Here is a 6572-nt window from a genome sequence, read left to right on the forward strand (position 1 = left end):
AAAGCACAGAAACTAGGGTTGCAAATGCCCTGGCCCTGTACCTTGTACAACTGCCTATCCTGTGCCGGAGACATATAGTCCCTCTATTAACACGTGCACACCAAACCAACACTTGCTGACAGACAGGGAGCTCAAGAGTGTTGTAGAGAGACAAGTATGAAGGATAGCCACACAGAAGGTGGGCTTTGGATGTGAAGAATCTCCCAAATATGATGAGGTTTAAAACCATAGAATAGGAACTCTGGTGCCCACAAGTGGTGGGAAGGCCCGGCAGGCACACAGAGGAAGGGGAAGCAGGCTACCCTGATGAGACCTGATAGGATGTAGTCTTATGGTGGGGGAGGAGGGCCCCTTCTGTCAGAGGTCTATGGAAGGGAACGGGGCAGAATAGAGAGGGTGGGAGTGGGGAGATACAAATGAGGGGAATAACAGTTGGGATGTAATTTGAATAAATTATAATAAATTAAAGAATAAAATGTAGTTTTATGAAATGCAACAGTGACAACAAAACGTAAAAAGGGTGGGAGGCTGAAAGAGGCCCCACAGAGAGTTCTGGGGAGCTGCAGAGCTAATGCCAAGGAGCCTGGGTGATGAGTAGTCTGTAGGGTTCCAGTGGGAGACTGCTATTTCCAGAGGCCAGACACCATAATGAAATCTCAATCCTAGACTAACGAGACACTTACTGGTCAGTTGCTCTGTGCTGCCATTGTATTTGCTACTGGAGATGATGCTGCAGGCCCCACAGGAGATGGAGGAAATAGGAAAGGCGCCGCGCTGAGCAACTGAGGATGGTGTGGTACCAGCTGCACCTGACCCCGTAGCCTAACGGAAGGTTGGGAAATCTTACGGAGGAAGTTATGCATTGGAAGGGCAAGTTGGAAGTGAGTCCTCAAGGGGCAAGGAAGAAGAGCCAACATGTAGGGAACAGGACACAGGAAAGGGCTTAGACTGGGGAGCAGAGACCTGCAGGTGGGCCACCACCTCCTTCAGAGTAGGAGCTCCGAAGTTCTGAGTCTATAGAAAATGTGAAAACACAAGTGAGTTGTTAACTGCCTATAATTCCAGCCGCTGGCAGGTAGAGGCAGAAGGACCGTGAGTTTGAGGATAGCCTAGACTACATATTGAGACCCTGTTTCAAGAATAGAGATAAAAGTTGAAAGGAAAAAGAAAGAAGAAAAAGTGAAAGTAGGTCTTGGTAATGTCACTAAGCTGAGGGACTTTGCTGGGTGTTTGTTTTTAAGAAGGTGGAGACTGAGGCAAATATATATATTCACTAAGTGTCCCCTGGGACTCTGGGGGAGAGTTCATGGAGCATGCTAATCAGGTCAGTGGGTGCATCAGAGGAATATCATAGAATCTTCTAGATGTCTGGGGACTAGGCAGGGGCCCACATGGTATATTCTAAGTCCTAGAGAAAGGATGGTGCTGGAAGGGAGAAGGAGCCTTGTGCAGGGCCAGAGCAGGGAAAAGACAGTTTAGTTTTATATGTTACATTTTAATAACAGTCATTTGTAACTGCATAATGAAATTTGTGAACAAAAGTTCATTTCCAGAAGAATAATCTCCAGCTGATAGGCAGCGCCCGGTAGGATTTGGCCAGGTTTTAATTTCAGTTTGAATAAATAATGTAAGATACTGGGCTGGGCGAGATAAAAGGAAATCTCAGCGCTTTCATCTTCCCCGTGATGGAAATAATAACTACTTTATTTCAAAACAAGTTTCCAATTAGTTTCTGTGAAATATTATTATCCTCCCTTCCCAGATATTGTAGCTCATTTTGAAACTTAATTTTGATAATATATAAACATTTCTGAAACTTACTCTACAGGAATGACAGTTATATTTGGAAGGAGGAATGCGCTGCCGGGCTCTAACTGTATTATTTGGAACCGTTTTAAATAATAGCAAAAATAATGAAAGAGAATCATTCAAAGTATCACCACATTCGATGTCTCTTCCTGACCTTGCACAGAGCCTTCACCAGCTAGTATAGATCTGTGTCACTTTCCCCAACATTACATGGGTTTTGTTGGTTTGTTTGCCCTTTCTCTTTAAGAAAAGTTATACTTCACATGTCAACTTTATCTCATTTAGAAAGGTGATATTATGAAAATAATTAGCACATTTACATGGTAGCGTTACTGATTACCAATGAACGGTGTGCTAGTCGCTGAGATTTGCATGGTGTGTTAAGATGTGTGACCTCTGCTGTCCAGCGGGTTCCAGAAGAGGATGACACATTAAAAATGGTTTCCGCCGGGCATGGTGCCGCACGCCTTTAATCCCAGCACTCAGGGAGGCAGAGGCAGGCAGATCGCTGTGAGTTCGAGGCCAGCCTGGTCTACAAAGCGAGTCCAGGGCAGCCAACGCTACACAGAGAAGCCTTGTCTTGAAAAACCAGAAACCAAACAACAACAAAAATGTGTTCCCTGCTCTTTTGGGTCTTGGTTCCAAGAAGAGTAAAAGAAGAAGACACAGCGGTCGTCCTAAAAAGGGCCACAGCCATGTGCAGCCAATTCGCTGCCTGAGCTGCACCTGGGCCATGCCCAAGGACAAGGCGATTAAGAAGTTTGCCATGGACTGGAGAGATGGCTCAGAGGTTAAGAGCACTGACTGCTCTTCCAGAGGTCCTGAGTTCAATTCCCAGCAACCACATGGTGGCTCCCAGCTGTCTGTAATGAGGTCTGGTGCCCTCTTGTGGAGTGCAGGCAGAACACTGTATACATAATAAACAAAGAAATCTTAAAAGAAGTTGTTCATGATTCTGAACATTGTAGAGGCCATTGCTGTCCGGGATATATCTGAAGCATGTGTCATTGATGCTTACATACTTTCTAAGCTCTATGTCAAGCTGCATTACTGCGTGATCTGTGCCATTCATAACAAGGGGGGCAGAAGTTGATCTTGTGAGACCCGGAGGGACCAAACACCCACACCATGGTTTAGCCCTGCTGGTGCTGCACCACAACCTCCACCAAAGGCTATGTCAGAAGCAAAAGCACTTTAGACAAATAAAAATGGAAGTTCTACTTTAAAAAATGGTTTCTCCTCTCACATATATGCAATCAACAAACATATAAGGTCTTGGTGATGGGAGGAGATATCAAACAGCAATGTTTGGAGTGGTCACATTGGACATGGAAAGGCTATCATAGGCCTCGGTTAAGGTGGGGTGTAGGTTGGCCAGGATACAAGCTGAGCTGTGTAGCGGCCTCGGGGACGTGGGCTTACCTTCCCTCCTGCCACTCCAGAGGCAAGCAGTCCAAGGTCGGTGGGAAGCTCTGTCAGCTGATCCTGAGGCTTCCTTATGGATGTGCTGAGCCTCTGATCTACCTCTTCAAAGATACTGGCATTTCCTTGTAATTCAGCTGGAACTAAGGGCCATATGGAGCCCAGGTAGGCCTGGAGATGTCAGGAGCTGGGCAGGTACACAGGAAAGAAGTAAAAGGGAACAAGAGTCAGAGTGGATGGGGACAGCCTGTCACAGAGATGAAGATGGGAAATCACAAGTGTCAGCTGGTGTGACTGGAGAGTGTGCTGCCACTGACACAGGCCTGAATCTGGTGGGGGGAGTTGTGGGCATATGTGAAGAGACAGAGTGTTCAGAGGCTGGGGTTTAGGGTAGGAGAGGGATGGGAAGCTACTAAGGAGGGGACTCTTCTCTGTCTTTGAAGAGACTATGGGCACAGCTTTGGGAATGGGCTGTGGGTGCTTAGGACACCGTGCTGGGTGCAGAGCACAGACCTCCATCTCCGCCCTCCTGGAGTCTTGCGTTTATGAGCTGAAAGGAGCCATCTCGGGGGTGGAGGGTCCCAGGGGGAAGTGTTCATGGCACCCTACCTCAAGCTAGAGTGGCTCTGTTGAAACTGCAGTCGCTATTTTCCAGAGATGCAGTAAACGCTGGGCGGTGGTGGCGCACGCCTTTAATCCCAGGACTTGGGAGGCAGAAGCAGGTGGATCCCTGTGAGTTCGAGGCCAGCCTGGTCTACAATGCGAGTCCAGGACAGCCAAGGCTACACAGAGAATCCCTGTCTTGAAAAACCAAAAAATAAAAATAAAAACAGATGCAGTAAGACTCCATCAAGATCGTCATTCTCCTGGGGCAGTTTCTGAAATCGAGGCAGACTTTACACGGAATACCGTTTTTGCAGTGCGCCATTTGCAGATAGCGTTGTCTCTGGTTTCCACCCATCATGCAGCTCTTCCTTGCCCACTCTGGCCCTTGCCAACCGCCTGTATGATTTCTGTCTATAGACTTGTATGTTCTGGATGTGTCAGATGAGTGGACGCTTAAGTCCTGTAACCTTCACGTAGCATGATGTCTTTGAGCGTCCTGTGTGTTGGCGTACGCTTAACCCATTTTGTTCTTTTCATGGCTAAATAATCCATACAGATCACATTTCATTTGTTCATTTGTTCACTCACCAGTGCACGAATAGATAGATAGGCTCTCTCTCCTTTTCCACTGTTATGACCTGTGGTGTGGTAACCATTCATCTTCACTACCTTAGTTTAGCCCAAAGGACGTTTCTCACTCTGTGGGAGAGACAGAGTGGAGAAGAGGCAGCCAGCTGGGCTCTGGACTCACTCAGTGACACACTGGTGCCTGCTTCTGTCCCGCCTCAGGACATCTAGGTTGCCCCCCCCCCCCGACTTCCTGGCTTCTCTGCCGCCCACACCTGGGATCTCTGCCTCCCCGAGTGGCTTTGTGCCTTGTGTGTGTCACCCATCTCATTCAGCAGAGTTCAGTGTTTGAGGGAGGTGAGATCGGAGCAGGGCATGGGGAAGACGTGGGTGCACGGCAGGGTCCTTTGGCTTGTTCTTTCCTGGTCATCCCTTAACTCATTTTCTTTTTTTATCCATTACCCCTTCCCAACAAAGGAATATTAAGACCCTACTCTGCGTGCTGGAGAGATGGCTCAGAGGTTAAGAGCACTGGCTGCTCTTCAAGGTCCTGAGTTTAATCCCCAGCAAGCACATAGTGGCTCATAGCTGTCTATAATGAGATCTGGTGCCCTCTTCTGGCCTGCAGACATACATGCAGATAGAACATTATATACATAATAAATAAATAAATAAATAAATAAATAAATAAATAAATAAATAAAGGACCCTACTCTGTATAGAAAAAAGAGTCTGGGGGTAAGATGCAGACATGAATGATCTCTGGCTTTTTGGAAGCTCATTAAAAACAACAACAACAACACAAAGAAGGAAACCCCAAGACAGCCTGGAATTTCATAGAGAGAGGGTCAAAGTGGTTTGGGAGCTGGGACAAAAGCAGGTGGTTAGGAGTGCTGGGGGAAATCCAAGGTTACTTAGGGTAGGGGCTTCTTAGCTTGAGGTTCCCCTTAGACTCCACCGAATTGAAAATCGAACTTTAATTTGCATCTTAATGCCTATCTATCACCACAGTACTCAGCCCCAAACCACCAACAAATAGAGATGTGACTGGAAGGGCAGACCCCCATGAGCCTCTCACTCCCCAGATGTCATACGCTCACACTGCCACCACTGCAGTGTGCGGTTCTTTCGGCGTTTCCTCCCTCGCTGCAGACTGGTGACTCTCCCTTCCCACTGAAGGAAACAAGGCAGGGGAGTTCACCCAAGGCCACTCATCACTTTTATGGAGGAGCCAGAATCACAACTCCTACCCTTTGCGTTTCCAGCCTGTTGCCTAGCTACCGAACCTTCCAGTCTCTTCCTCTACACCACAGCTGAGCAGACACTTAATAATCATAATTGATGGTTCTGGCTGGAAGGGAGGGCTCGGAGTGTTTCTGGGGAGTTTGTCTTCACGTGCGTACCTTATTCTTCCTGCGGTCAGCACCCGTATGCTTTTATTTTGGAGAGGGTCTTCACTGGCTCAGTTCTCAGCGGGACTTTCTTAGCTGTGCTGATGATTTTTATTTGTCCTCTTTCTCAGTTATATATTTATTTGTTTATTTATTTTTGCAATGGGTAGCTTCTGTTTACACATCTGAAGAAGAGAGCTGGTAGCTGTCCTGTCTATTTGCTCTAAGAGTCTCAAGACAGCAGTGCTAAGAAATGGAATATGGTTGAGAAAAAGTTCGTGCTATTCCTCCAGAAATCCCCTCCTTCTGGTACATATTAGGTCCCGAGGTCAAGCCAGGGGCCGTTCCTCAGAGGCTTTTGCCCTGCCACCTCCCTACCCCCTGTCATGGAGCCACAACCCCCCCCCCCCCCCCCCCCCCCCCCCCCCCGGTCCAACATGGAGGAGGAGACTGTTTCCTTCTGGCCTGGTGCTCTTGGAGTAAGCTATTCCAGCTGGGTAGTGAACCCCAGCCAGGGGTCCACCCCTCTCTACCTCACCAGCACTGTCTGCTAACCAGATTTGAACTAAAACAAAAACAAAACAAAAACAAAACCTAATGATAAAACGAGGAAAAAAGGTGACAGCATATACAGTCACGGCACCACCGTAACTGTGAGGCCGTAACTGTGAGGGGGATGAACTTCTTGTGTGTCCTGAAGGGCATAGAGAGGACAGTGAATAGTTTACTCCTTGGGAGAAAAAGGAACCCTGAAGACCCGAGGGCTAGAGACAGAGT

At 47.6% G+C, this 6572-nt stretch overlaps 1 pseudogene; it reads left to right on the forward strand.

Annotated features, from left to right (window-relative positions):
* The first annotated feature begins 1306 nt into the window (after positions 1-1306).
* On the forward strand, positions 1307-3007 carry LOC127209279 (40S ribosomal protein S26-like; annotated as a pseudogene).
* The last annotated feature ends 3565 nt before the right edge of the window (positions 3008-6572 follow it).

This window comes from Acomys russatus, chromosome 26, assembly GCF_903995435.1.
Source record: "Acomys russatus chromosome 26, mAcoRus1.1, whole genome shotgun sequence".
Taxonomy (NCBI): Eukaryota; Metazoa; Chordata; class Mammalia; order Rodentia; family Muridae; genus Acomys; species Acomys russatus.